The following is a 14989-nucleotide window of genomic DNA, read 5'->3' on the forward strand; positions in this document are numbered from 1 at the left end:
AGCTGCCAGAAATCCTGGGAGCACGAGAACACATGCTCTGGAGAACTGGTCCTAACTGGCCAGTGGTAAGAAGCAGGCAGTTAAAAGAGAGGATGCCAAAGAGAGTTTGGTGTTCCTGATGAGAAAAACCTTACTGGAGATGGCAGGAGAGGACAAGCCCCAAAGAAGAAGATCTGTGAGCCGGACTCAGGAACTGCCAAGACTGGGACAAGCCCTAAGGAGGGATTGACCCCCCCTGCCTTCGAAAGATAAGTAAATGGGAACAGGGGAAGGGACAGAGTGGGTCTCTCCCCACCCCCGCAGAAGTCCAAATTGATCTCCTAGGGAAAGAATCTCCCGGGGAAATAGTTGATGTAAGCCAGCCAAAGAAGGAGGGAGGAAGAGAGAGCAAGTGAGCTATTCTGCAGGGAGAAGTAGGGACTGAGAAGAAAACTAAGGCAGCCAGCAAAAAGGAAAAGGTTATACATGTCCTACTGATGAGAGAAAAACTGAGCAGAGGCACACTGTGTGAGGCAGTACATACCCTTGGAGAAGGGAGAAAAGACCCAGGATGTATACCTGCTAGTTTTGATTTATAAAAGAAATAAAGGGAGAAGTGGACCATGGTGGACCTGTATTTAACTCTTATATTAGTGGGGAAAATGGTAAGAACCCTAGCTAGAAAATTTGATTTAAAGTTAAGGGGGAAGCTGCACCTATTTTTCAAACAGGGAAAATTGAGGAGACCCAAAGTCAAAGGGCCTGGGGTCTGCAGGGGAAGGACTGCTAATGAGTTCATGAAGATAACTCTTATTTGAGTCAATGAGAGTAGTTCATATAGTGATGGAACTAGTGGAGAAAGAATATAGGGCATTGTGAGTTAAGACTGGGGAGAGAAAGAAGCCAGGATAGGCTTTGCTTGACGTCTATGGAGAATACCAACCATCCATCCAGGAGGAAAAGGACAGGATGTAGGGGAGGTGGAACCCTGCAGAAGATCTGCCATGAGGTCAGACGGACTGGCAAGTCAGAACATTCATCTTCCTGAACATCCATTTTCCATCAAGATGCGGTAAGTAAGTGGGAAAGAAAGACAGAGGTCAGTATAACACTTTGCAGTTCTGAAGCAGAAGAATAGTGCCTGCTCACGCATACATCTTGCCAAGTATATGTGGCATGATTATGTGGATCACACATCACATCCTATTGTGCCTTAACCTGTATGTCTGTTAAGGGCCTCTGTCTTGCATTACAAGAACTAGTGACCTGAGATTGACTAAGGTACTCATATAGCAAAATGAAAGGAGTGGGGGAGAGGTTCCAATCACTCTTTCTAATAAAAGATTTTTATAAAACAGAACATTTTGGCACTTGTGAACATGGTAGCTGCCTCCATTCAGGCTAAATGAGGGAACAAATGAGTGATATTAAATCAATAGAAGACACTACCCAGAGGCCAGACTGAATGCAGATGCAGAAATTAAGGATTGATGCAATGTGCGTCTATGTAAAAACAGTAGGCAGAAAGGAGGAGAAGTATAGGATACTGTGAGGGAGAGAAAGAGCCAGCAGGCTCCTTGGCTCCCAGACTGAGCTGAGGGCCAGTGACCCCAGGCCCGCAGCCCGAAAGAGACAGGAAGAAATCCCCCTTACCCAGGTGTGTGGGGAAGGGAGGGGCTGGTACTTCCTTCACCGGCATAAAAGAGAGGCTGGGGTCGACAAGCGGAGGCAACGTAGAACCGGAAGGAGGACGTGGAGCTGATGGAGCACGCCGGTGTACGTTGAAAAGGCTGCGAGCAACACTGAGTGCCGCTAGGAACCTCTGGCAAAGGGCTAAGCCCCAGCAGGGTTTTTGAGCCCAGTCTGCTGGCCCCTGAGGGGCATAGGATTGTTTGTTTAGCGGGTGAAGCCCGGCTGGAGCTGGGTACCGTAAAGACCCTAATAGAAGGGCACCATTTGACTTTGGGTACCGTAGCCCCTGTAATAGGGGCGCAGCTCAATAGTGACCTTTAAAGGGGAAGCTGACCAACCCCCCCCCCAAGGGACTTTTCGAGAGCCAAAAAGGGGCTTGACCCCACAGTTGGCAAGTTTGTATTTGAGGACGACTGCAGATGTCTGGGGCAGCCGCTCCGATCACGGGAACCCTCTCGGTCATAGTGCTTGTTTTGATTTTCAGGTTTCCTTTTGTGGACTATCTGAGTGATGTCCAGATACATGGCTGGACCAGACAGTCGGCCACCACCCGGTGGAATGGGTGAGGGTGTAGGGGTGGCGGAGCCCTCAAACTCGGGACCCACAGGATGCCAGTGAGACTCATAATTGGACTGCGCATGTTGGACATCTGAACCAACTCTGTTAACATCAAAGTCGTGGCAGGCGAAGCAGGCATGTGAGACACACCCAATCAAAGGTGAGGATACACTCGGCAACCAGCAGGCGGGCATTGGTGATAAACGTGACAGATACTGCAAAAAAAAGATTTGTATGTGGACCTAAGAGAGATCTAAAACACAGCTTTTGGGGCATAGTGCTAGCTGGAAAGGCAGACTTGAAATTATGAGAAAGGAAATAGCCCCATGTCACTTAGTGTGTTCAGAGAAATAGGACCTTGGACACACTTTTATTAGGTTCTTGGAATGCATGAATCCAGTTCTGATTCTGACTTTTTGTCTAATGTATGAGACAAAATAATTTACCTTTCCTGAGGGACATGGTTTCATATCGTACTATCTTGATTCTGCATATGTACACTTTACCTGCATCTAAAGTGTCTATAGTCCGTGACAGCAACTATGTTACAACAGTAGAAAAATTAATGTAAATAAACCGGAGATATTGTGAAAGGCACAAGTTTTCATTTTTGCAATTATTATAGAGCTCTATTTCTATTTTTCTGGGATTACAAAGGAGAAACTGTATTTCTTAAATACAGTGAGCATGTATAGACATGCTTCAGGAGGTGGGGTGGGAGGTGCTTTAATTAGTGAGCCATGCTAATTTAAAGCTCCAGAGTGTGACGTTTATCAAGCTCCAGCACACTTGATTAGTCAAGTCTGCTCCAATGCACTGAATCTCCTGGCATGTGTGTTAAGTGCCCAATGAGTTGATAAATGCTGATACAGCAGGCTTACCTGCAGGACAGTAAATTGTAAATTTCAAGCCCTTCCTGCCCCTCACTCATCCCTAGCTCTAGTTTGCATGACTTCATATTCTTATGAAGAATGGTCTCATCTGGAATTTAACCTAGTATCCCGATACATTTGTTAAATCAACAGTTAGTCTAAATGGCAATGGGAGAAAAATTAGTGACACTTATTGCTACTTTGAAATGAGTTTTCAGTGGTCTGAAAGGTCTATTTCAAATTTAACACCTTCCCCCCGCCCCCACCCATGGTTATTTCTGTACTTAGATCAAATGTTAAACAAAAACATAAATACTCAGTTCAAGAGCTGGCCCCTATAGGAGAGACACATTTTTCTATTTTATATATATTTCAAGAAAACAATATCTCTATACATGCCTTAATCAAGCCTTTAATACATGGTAGTGATCAGAAATGTCATGTTTTAGCATACAGCACATTTTGTAGCACTGTGACTTTGAAACTCTTGTGTGTCAGCAAATAAGTTTATTGCTACTGTGATTTAACAGCAGCAAAGGGTTTACCATCCTTTCAGAATTTCTTTTGATATAACCCTATAACCCTTCAAGCAGTGTTTTTGACAACATTCATGGGGTAAGTAGGTGTGGCTTCAGTCAGGACATGGCTGTACAGGAGACCTCTATGCAATCCTTTAGTGCTGGAGAAGCAACTCAAAGCTGTTGTTTCATCCTAAACAGTGCACAGTGTCAGTGTGGCAGACTGATTTATGAAGGGGGTACTCTGCTGGTAGAAGTGCCACCACTCACATGATAAGCAAAACAATTGCCCTGATCAGTTGTATCATTCAAACCCCACAACATGTCTTAGAAGAACAAAGGTGGTGCCCAGGTTAAATGTGACTTTGGACATCTATGCTGTCTTGTCTACTTAAAGCAATCCATGTCACTTCAAGCAGACATGATATGCTAATTTCCTTTTGTAGAATGTTTCTATGGTTATTAAAAATACATTTCATTTGTCTGCCCAGGGGTGGCTGCATTTCAGTGGCAGGAAGAGTGACACATTTGTTGTGAATATTTAATATATTTGTACAATTGCCCTGGAAAATTTCTAAAATGCTTTCAGGTTTACATAGAAGTTAGGCACTATCTAAACAGAACATCCTTATCCTTGCTGGGGAATTATTGAGACACAGTAGTGAGGTGTGCTAGGTTATTTATTAAATTATTGCAAAATATCATCTGATGCAATTTATTCAGTGGTCTAATTCTTGTCTGTATTGTGTCAAGGCAAAACGCATTAACTTCAGCCCCTTAGCTCACTCTATGACATCAGATTTCCAGTGGTGGTAGTTAATTAATTTGTCATTTATTTATACTTTTTAATATGCATACAGATTACATTCATAATTCCTTTTCTGGAATGAAAGGTTGGGGAATATGAATTATGTTAAGGGAACAGGGGACTCTCCTTGTTCTCTCTGTCATTCTCACTAATCTTTGGCATCATCTAGCTGTACAAGAAGACTACTGCTCTGATGTGGACGGTAAAAGTTGTTTAAATGGGTATAAGGATATCAAGAAAACCTGGTTAGGGCATGGGCCACTGGGATGCAGTCAAGAGACTGTTAACCTGCTATGTGAGCTTGTACAAATGATTTAACTTCTTTAACTGTCGGTGGAAAAGGGGATATAAAAAAGTAACAAGCATTTTTATAGGTGCTTTCAGATCTGCCAATGACAAATGCTGATTGATGTGGGCATGCTGAATACAAATGGTTTGATCCTGATCCTCATGGACTCAGATTATCAGAACTCCACAACATCAGTCAAATAAGCAGAGCAGGGAGCTAAGTGCCTCTGCTTCTAATGCAAGATCAAACTCAGCAGGGTAACACAGACATTAACCAGATCAATAAATGAAAATCAATATTTTCCCAACTCTGAAGTGTGAAGGGAAGGCATTCTGCATAGGTTTTCAAGGTCACACATTAAAAGATCCCAAAAAGATAGTGGGCCAAATCCTTTACTAGTTTGCAGGATTGTCCTGGAGTTGAATGGGCTCAGGTAAATGCAACATGCATTTCAGTGTACTTGCTTCCTCTCAAGTCTCAGTTCATTCAACAAATGGAACTAGAAAGGATCACAGGAACTAGCTGCAAATCTTATATTGATACTTTGCACTCCTACCCTTCAATATATGCAGGCAATGAAGGTTTTTAGAAATTATGTTTCATGATCTTTCCTGGATATCACAGCTCTTCTTGGAGGAAGCTAATCCTTAGAAACTTGGTTCTTTTAATGGCAAAATCTGACAGAGCACTAACATGTCCTGCCTTGATCTGATTATCAGTAGCTAGGGTGTCTTCACTTTAGTAGAAATAATCCGAACATTCTGGTTTTAGCAAAATACAAGAATATATATGTGCTGCATTAATAGACTCTAAATTAAAGACCATTAACATGGAAATTATTTGGTTTTTATAAAAGTGCCTCAACCAATATATGTAAAACTAAGAGTCATTTCGGTGATTCTTAAAGTGTTCCTGTAGTTCCCTTGTCATTTTCTCCACCCTAAATGTGAATCCTTAGAGTCCATCAATGTCTCAGAACTTCAAGAGAGAAAAAAAGATTTAAAGTACTGCTGGATTTTGCTTTTGATTCTTTAATGAAGCTAATAGTCTCTTAAGACGAAGCGTTTGGTAAAATGGGAGGGTGAAGGGGAAGAAGGCACTGTAACAAGCCTTTTTAATCTAACTGCTAAGTGTTTTTCCCCCTGAGGTGCACAGACATCTCCTTTCTTCAGCTGCACATTGTGCAAAGGGCATCAGTAAATTAAAGAATTTCAGAAAGTGGAGTTAAATGGGCATACTCCAATTAAGCTTGTAACTGGTATGCAAGACCTCAGTTTGCATCTAGAGCATTGTACATCTACTTTGTGGCAATTTATGGGTTTTGGACACACACATGTATATGCCAGATCTTGGGTGATAACAACTCAATTGTGTGCTATCATTAAAAAGTGGTCTGTTGTTTGTTTTCCCCCGTATGTCCATCCATGTGAACTGGGCTTTTTTGGTCTTGGCAACTGGGCTCAGAAGGAAGTCTTAGACTTAGTTCAGAAAGAGACTAGACAAATTAATGGATGATAGTTCCATTAATAGTTACTAAACTCAGTAGACAGAGATTATATTCTCTGGCGTCTCTAAACCACGGAAGGTGGATGCCAGGGTCAGGGGGGTGGCAATTGAATTGATCACTCTAGATCTACCCTGTTCATCTGCTCTTCCTCTAAGTATCCACTCCTGCCATTGCTGGAGACAGAATCCTGGTTTAGATGGATCATTGGCCTGACTCAGAAGGCATGTCTGCATGTGACAATGCATGATAGTGTTGCACTATGGAAACGTACCATCCACGAGCAAAACCTGTGACACCAGAACTACACTGCCATAGCAATGCACGCTCCCGTTACAATGGGTCACTGTGTTCTTAACCCTCTACATTTTGTTAGAGAATATGAATTGGAACTGTTGGGAAAAGTCATTGGAATTGTATATTCCACCAGCATAGTCTATGAATCCACCAGAAAATCATATCTCCTGGGTTGCTGTGGTCTGGCTTCCATATTGAAAACCCTTTTCAAAGAGAATATATGACTACCTGGATATTTATATGGCCTATCTTAACAAAGTACCTGGGTAAATCACGGTCAAAACTCATTTGAGTCATTTCTGTTTTACAGATAGGAAGCTGAGGCCCAGGGTATATAAACGATATACGTAAACTGAAATCAGGAGGTGTGAATGTGGTTTATGTAGACCCATCAGAGGTAACTAGTATCATGAGAGCTCAGTTATTAGTAGCCAACTAGTTATTGCTTCCGGGGAGTTTGGTTTAAGAGTTTGGAGGTTGGGGTCTGTGTTGCCACAGCTAATCAATGTACAAACTAGCTAGTTTAAAACTAGTTCAGATATGCCCACCCAAGCTGGAGTCATAACCTTTGGTTTGCAACATAGACTCATGCTCAATGACTTAACAGGACATGCAGCAGTTCAGCTGGCTGCAGACTTTACGCAGGACTCCTGAATTACTCTTCTTTTTACCCCTTAGAATTTTCCAAGGCTGCCAGATGCTTCCTATTTCTGTACCTAATCTTCAGTTTTTGGAAAAGAAAAACCAATACAAGTAGCAGTGTTACAAGCCTCCAAAGAAAATTAGGCAGGCCTTTCAATGGAATACAATATCATTTGGAATTTTACTTTTTGGTTTACAAAAATTATAAGACCACATCCACAGGTACTTTCAGAGACAGACATAAGTGGAAAAAATGTCATGCAGGAAAGTCAGCCTTAGAAACCAAGACTCACAAACAAACTATTCTAAATCTATAGTTACAGAATTGATATAGATGCTAGTACATTTGCCGTTTCAGCCATTTAATTCTACTTCTTATCCACCTCATCACTAGGTGGCAGCATAGTAACACACATCTTTGCTCTTCTTAAAAATATACATTGCAGCTTTAACACCTCTAGTTTTAGCTTATAAAAATGTGAATTAAAAACTTACTATTTGGCTTCTTGCATTTATACATACAGACCCATTTAGAAACCACCATTTACTTGTTTCAATTTCCTAATAGCTATTTTACTCTAAAAATGAAAGTGCAGTGGTTTTAAATAAAGTGGACAAATGTACCCTATCTCTGCAATTTAAATTTAGAGTTAAAAGCTCTAACAGGTGAACATATTCTGTTTGTGTCTCCTTTCTTCCACCAACTGTTCTCTAGTTATCTTCATATATACTTTATAGGTCTATGCTGAAGATTGCTTGGCTGGCAGATGGATTTATTGCTCCCAAATGATTATTTGATTTCATCTGCTCAGTTGTCTGTATTTTTAATCAACCAGTAACTTGGCTATCCTGTAGTCGTAGATTATATCAGTTCTTTACCCTTTTTGCTGGTCATTTTTCAATATAATCTTCAAAGTCTTGTAAACTGCTGTTTACTCCCACCCCTTTTTGAAAATCCAGTTCCATCAGTTAAATCTGTACTTTTGATGTTTCAATTAAGTATGAACATGGCTTATGCTTTGCATCCTAGTACCTGATTTCCATTTACTAGCCAAGTGATTTTGGATAGTTAGATAGTTTTATTTACTAACCTAGTGATTTGGAAACCATATTCAACTTCAAAAATAGTCTGAAGATCTGCTGGACTATAAGACAGTTTTCATTTTTATCTGTTTGCCCTTTAAGTAACCCTTGATTTCTAGACCATGACAGATGCCACGTGAGGTCAGCAGATATAGTGTAGTTAAAATTGCTTTTTCTAAAAACATCTGACAGGTTTCCGTATTGGAGATTAATGATTGATGCAAGAAGTAGTGGATACTAAAATCAGCAGATTGTTGGTCTCAGCCCTGAGATTGCACAGTAGCTTGTACAAGGTTCCAGTACAGTGCAGGTACTGGGACCAGCTCCTGTGCTGTACCTATGTCACTCCCTTTACCTGCACTGTACTGGATCATTGAACCAGCTCCCATGCGCTGTGGGAGCTGCATGCTGGTGTTGCTCCCAGCCTCTTTACCACATTGAACTGGCAATGCTCTGGTGTGGTGTTGGGTGTGGGGGGTGCTGGAGCCTAGCAAACAGCTGTTTATCAGACTTCTAACCCCACCCCATGGGGGCGTTGCTGGTTCAAAGGCTCTGGGATGGTAAGGAGGCTGGTAGTTCAACAAGCAACTTTTGTCAGGTCTCCAGGCCTCCCACCCCTCCATGGCACTTGAGTCTCCTGATCATATTTCCTGTGTGGAGCAGTCTGACTGTCTGACATTAACTTAACAAGTGTTGGGTAATAGATCTAAAGATATGACTTCCTGGAAAAAGCCTAATTTTACTATACTATGATGGCACTTAGTACATGCATTGCTGCGTGATGCTCAGACACTAGCTTTGTAAGGGCAGTTAGCATGTGCTAAGTGTAATATGTAACAAGGCCCTTAAATAAGAAATGGCTAATGTCTCCACTGATGGTGCAGTGACTAATGTTAAGGTTTTAGTGTAAACCTGCTCTATGACAAAGCTGAAGCCTCAGAGAAGCCACAAGACAGAAATTGAGTGGTATTGTTATTTATTTATTTGCTTGTTTTCTAACAATAGTCTGCCACTGCAGGGAAAATTTAACACCATAATAAGAAATGGATAATTCAGGATCTTACATCTGTTTCTATCTACGGTCATGAAAATGGTCAGTATGTCTTATGGAATCAGATTTTAGATTTATTCATGTCACACATTCCATCTCTGCATCAGTCCTCTGAAACAGCTGCTTCTTACTGCATCACACCAAGAAAAAAAAGACTTTTTTTTTAGCCCCATTATCTACAGATATAACAGAGTTGCCGGTGTCGCAGAGTAGTCAAGGGAGAAAACATAATAACTAAATGTGCATATATTGCAGCTCTTCATGAAGCCAGATATACGTGTATAATATATGGTTCCCAAGGGGTGGTTTTTACATATTTTGAATGGAGCTGTTTTCTTTAAATTTGATTTGAAAGTTAGGTACCTTCTAGCTTGCATCTAAATTCAGATCAATTACTGTTTTCTTTCTCATGGTAAAATGCTTTTTATGTTTGCTCTGAATGCCTTTCTATTAATGAGTGGTGCTTATAATGGGCAGTAGGAGAGTAAGTTTTCAAGATGCAGAAAATTTACACAGATGTGTAAGGTCTGCATTTGGGATGATCAATTTGTTTGTACTAATGCAGACTGGGGAATAGCTGGTGAGGCTGCAATACTGCAGAAAAGGACCTGGGGGTTACAGTGGACCGTAAGCTAAATATGATCTCACAATATGTTCTTATTGATAACAACAACAAAAAAGCAACCGCACATGGGGTTGTGTTAACAGGAGGTGTATCTTGCAAATCAAGAGCAGTGATTCTGCCACTTTATTCAGCACTGATGAGGGATCATCTGGAGTAGGCTGTCCAATATTGGGTGCCACACTTCCAAAAAAAAAAAGTGGACAAATTGGAAAAAGTCCATGGCTGAGCAACAAAAATGAGAGGAGGCTTAGGAAACATTACATGTGAGGAAAGCCTGAAAGAACTAGAGTTATTTAGTTTGGAGAAAAAAAGGCTGAGGGGTATTTGATAATGGTCTTCAGGACAACTTTAAAGAAGATGGAGATAAATTATTATTTGTGGCTGTAGGGCACAGAACTAGGAGCAATGGCCTCAAGATGAAGTGGAAGAAATTTAGTTTGGAGATCGGAAAGAACATTTGGACTGCGAGGGTGGTCAAGCACTGGAACAGGCTACCCAGAGAAGTTGTGGAATTTCCATGCTGGAAATTTTCAAAAGCAGGCTGGACAGACCTGGGATGGTTTAGTCATGGATGACATTGCCTTGAGCCAGAGATGAACTGCGTGACTTTATGAGGTCTCTTTCAGACCTACATTCCTATGATCCTAGATCTATTAGTTCTGTAACTAAGCTAAGGAATAGGACCAATTTCTGTCAACTTGTTTAGAGTCCAAGATGCCCTCAGTTGAATTAGAATTTGCAGTAATGGATCACTTGATTTTGAAGGCAAAATTTTGATGGACTGCTCTTAGAGCATATTTTAGCTTTACACTATCAATGAAGACAGTGGGAGTGTCCAGACTCTGCAAGGGGCACACTGGGAACAAAAAAACTTCCAGCGCAGGCTCAAAATTTGATACCTGGAAATCCAGGTTGACAGTGCACAGGGCCTGTGGAGGCAGAACCCACCCTGGCACAGTGCACAATCCCTACAAGCAGTGCCAGGGCCCGGATGACAGCCCAAGCAATCCAGGCCTACTGAAAGGTGCACAGTGCTGTACCAAGCTGGGCCAGCCTTGCAACAAGTGGCACAGGTGGTGCCAGGTGTGAGGTGGCCAGTGCCCTGAGCACCTGTTTGGTGTCAGGTGGTGGAGTTGGGAGCACTGTTAGGCTGGGCAAAGTGCCAGCCCCACAACAAACTCCAGTGGGCTGGTGGACATGGTGGAGGGAGGCAGGGACCACCATCACACAGGACCTGGTCAACAAAGGCAAGTGCGTCAGGAGATAAGGCAGATTTCACCTCTTGGACTATGCAGAAGGTTGCACATGCTGTGGATAAACTCATGCACTGGGCGATCACAGCGAGGCCCACCCACGCTCACCTATCATAATCCAGGAGGTCTCAAATATGGGTGACACCTGTTGCAACCGGGGCACCTATGCCATTGGTGCCTCCAGCTGGGGGTTCAAGAGGAGGGGCTCAATGAGCAGGTTGGTGCCCTGGGTGAGTGTTACAGGGGACTTGGAGGCTGAGCTGTGGGCTCTGTGGGCGGGGCTGTGGGCCCCGTGAGGGGGGCTGTGGGCCCTGTAGGGAAAGCCCTTTGGGGAGGCTGTGCCCTGTGGGGGGCAGAGGGCCCACCCCTCCTGAGAAGCCCCCCCACACAGTCCCCCCACATCCATAGCCACACCTACAAAATCCACCCACACCTATCCACACACCCCACTCCCCTCCACATTAACGCCCCACACACCCTCCCATATCCTCCCACACCTCTTCCCACTCCTCTCCTGCAAACCCCACATCCCCCCATCACACATCCAGCATGCCCAGCTTACAGACAGGATGAGACCTGCTGGCAGGAGCTGTGGCTTCATGGGTAGCTGTCCCCACATCTTACATAGTGAAGGGGTCAGGGGGAGCTCTAATTGTTCTATGATAAGAAAACTAAAAGCAAGCATGTGAGGGAGTGCAGGAGCAAACAGTAAATTCACAAAGTAATCCAATACAGGTGCAATGCAGTGTGGCACAAGGCAGTGCAGCACCCTTAGGTGCCAGCAGTGGGGGGGAAGGGGCTATCAGGCAGTGTAGGCCCTCTCTTGGGGTGTTCCCCCACCATGGCTTAGTGATAGGCTGGGCAGCAGGCCAGAACAGGAGTGCAGAAGCTAGGGTGCAGTACTGGGTTGTGGTGCAGTGCAGTGGGGAGCAGAGGACTGGGGGGTACCCCAGGGGGAGGCAGCAGTGTGTGGCATTCAGCAGAGGACCCCCTCCTTGGGGAGGGGGGGTGGCAATAGCAAGAGCAAGGCAGGAGCAAGAGCAGGAACAGGAGCCTGAGGCAGGAAGGTGCATGAGCAGCTTCCCCCCAGAAACTCCTACAAGCAAGTAGCAGGAGCAGCAGGAGCAGCAGCCTGAGGCAGGAATGGGCCTGGCCAACTTCCCCCCAGAAGCTCCTGAGAGCAAGTAGCCCCGAGTTGCTTGCCAGGGCAAGTTTTAATATTACTTGTTCCAGCACAGTTGCTGACCCCAGGCTCTAGCTTCCTCTGGCTGCAGATCCAGAAGGAGCTGGGCAGGGTTATTTTGCCCCAAGTGGAACAACTTGTGCCACACCAAAGTGCATGTCCAGGCATGTGCACTGAGGCAAAAATCCTTGGTGAAAATTTGTACTGCTCTGATGTGAGCTGCTGCAAGCGTGCGTGCCTGCATGTGTGGATGTGTCCAATGGACTTAATTGTTAATCTGTAGAATTTTCTGGATTTTTCCTTTTGATGATGGTAGATATGAAAAATCATGATCTATTCTACCAATTTTGTTCTCTCTTTTTGCAGTGAAGAGCACATTGGAAGGTCTTGGCATTGCTCATGGGTGAAGTGAAGCCATTATTTTGTGCGTTGATTTTTCAAAAGAACTAGGAAGTGGTTTGGGGTGATTTTACTAACTGGCTACTTCAAGGTTATTACTCGTGCTTTCTTTTGATAGGCAGTGAAAAGCCTTGACTTCCCTCCCTAGAGATCACATGCTTTAAGAATAATACTGTGCTAAAACCTTGCAGAAGCAGATTTTTTTCTTAGCCAATTCAAGTGTCCATTTAAATCACTCTTCAGTTTTGTAACAGTTCAGTAAGGAAGTTACCAAAGAAAATCAAGACTGATAGAAATCTCCCATAAAATATTCAAAAATACTATTATTCGTGATCTCATTTATTTCTAACTCTGATCGCTTCTCCTGGAATATTTTACTCTGTAAATGTAAAACTATTGGAGGCAAGGTAGGAGAAAAGGTTGACACTGGAAAATCCATTTTTTAGTGCAACCCACAGAAGATAATTCTAGCCTAAAAAATGAAAAAGTCTGGTGGGAGGCAATAATAGTGTTGAGTGGGAATTTGTATTGAGGCAATGCACTTCTCCTCAGCTCAACATTATCATCAGGGATCCTGGTTTTCTCTGATTTAAAAAAATCCCCAATTTTTGGTAAAAAGTAACCCCAAATCCACATTTTTCAATGATTAAAATGAAACGTGTGTGGCTGTGGCTTTGGCTGTGTGTATAATCAAGGATCCTGGCTTCCTCTGATTAAAAAAATATCCCCAATTTTTAGTTAAAAAAGTAACCCCAAATCAACATTCCCCTGTTCCTGGGACAGCAAACCTTCAGCTCCTGCTCCTGCACCATGTCCTAGTATTGCCCTGGGCACAGTGTGATAGGACTGACAAAAGAAAATGGTGACTACAAAAGAATGGGAAGTAGTATGGGCCCCAAGGTCAGGTCACCAAGTATATCTGCTCTGTGAAGACTGTTCCCAGTGTCTGAGTTTGCCACAACTGAAGTTCTGCTTTAAGGGCATGTGGCTCTGAGGTCACAACCAAAGTTCAGATCAAAGAGCTGTAGACCAAATAGCTTGTAATATAGCCACTACAATTAACAGATATGAGGATGGGAAGATTTGTAAGTCCTATTCTAGTCATGCAGTTATGCCTGTAAATAAAAATGATTTATTTGGGTCATTAAATAAAATTCAGTTTTATCATTCTTATTTCACATTGGTGGTGATTGGGAAAATTGGCCTTTGGGAATGGGAATTCTTTGAACTCAAAGGGTGTGTCCAGATGAGCATGGACATGAGGTATGCAGCACCTCAGACCCATCTGCGGTGCCGCAAACCGCACCTGTCATACATGCATGCATTTCCCATCCTGCTAATTAGCAGTGCGGTGGGGGGTTGACACTGAAAGATAATGCCATGTATCCCTGGGAAAATGTGTGTTCCTGTTCATGGCAACATGCCCAAAGGATTTGCATTTGCTTATGACAAATTTGCACGGGATGTGGTAAGTGACTTGTCTTTGGTCACACAGTTAGAGTTGGGAATGGCTGATTTTATTTATCTCTGTGGCCTGTTTAATCTACTTAGTGAAGTCACCTCTGGAGCAGGCCTTTCTATACTGCCTATTAGAATAACTTGGTTGAATGAACTGTTTCACCATTGTTTGAGTACATGTGAATGCCACATGTGCCCTCTGTACACTATAGATTGCTTGGCTAATTAAAATAGTGTTACATTATATTTATGTCTCAAATATTTTAATTTCTCACAAGGAAAAAAGACAAGAGAGTTGATACACAGATTTAGATAAGTCTGATTCCAATAGATTGAATGGTAAGGGAACTATATATCATGTTACTGTGCCTGTATTGATATCTATCTAAATAGATAATATATATTGTCTTTATTTCTTGTTAAAAATTAAATATTTGAGTTATTCTTTCTTTGGAGCTACATGTGTCACTGGAGAATTAGTATAACTCTTTTAGGGAGAAATGTACCCTTTTTGTTTTAGTTGGTTGTTGGGTTTTTTTGGTTTTTTGGTTTTTTTGTCTCTCCAATTCTACTTGTGTTTTGTGACTTTATAAAAAGATTGTATATATCCCTTCCATTGCTATTATGCACACTTTCCTTTTTAAAGTAAAAATGTTTTCTTCAGAGAAACTAACATCAGTTCTTGACTCTACTTGACTCCATGTTAGTACTCTACATAATGAACCTCGAAGATCTATGTTTTATATTGAAATAAGGTGACATTAGATTTGAGATCTTG

General features: G+C 42.5%; 1 long non-coding RNA gene across 1 annotated transcript in view; it reads left to right on the forward strand.

Annotated features, from left to right (window-relative positions):
* The first annotated feature begins 2208 nt into the window (after positions 1-2208).
* Positions 2209-14989, forward strand: part of LOC149854843 (uncharacterized) — a 101853-nt gene continuing 89072 nt past the window's right edge. Inside the window, exon 1 of the long non-coding RNA XR_016438789.1 lies at positions 2209-2389. This is a non-coding gene — a long non-coding RNA (uncharacterized LOC149854843). The remainder of the gene's footprint in view (positions 2390-14989) is intronic.

Source organism: Crocodylus siamensis, chromosome 12, assembly GCF_052110815.1.
Source record: "Crocodylus siamensis isolate JL-2025a chromosome 12, ASM5211081v1, whole genome shotgun sequence".
NCBI lineage: Eukaryota > Metazoa > Chordata > Crocodylia > Crocodylidae > Crocodylus > Crocodylus siamensis.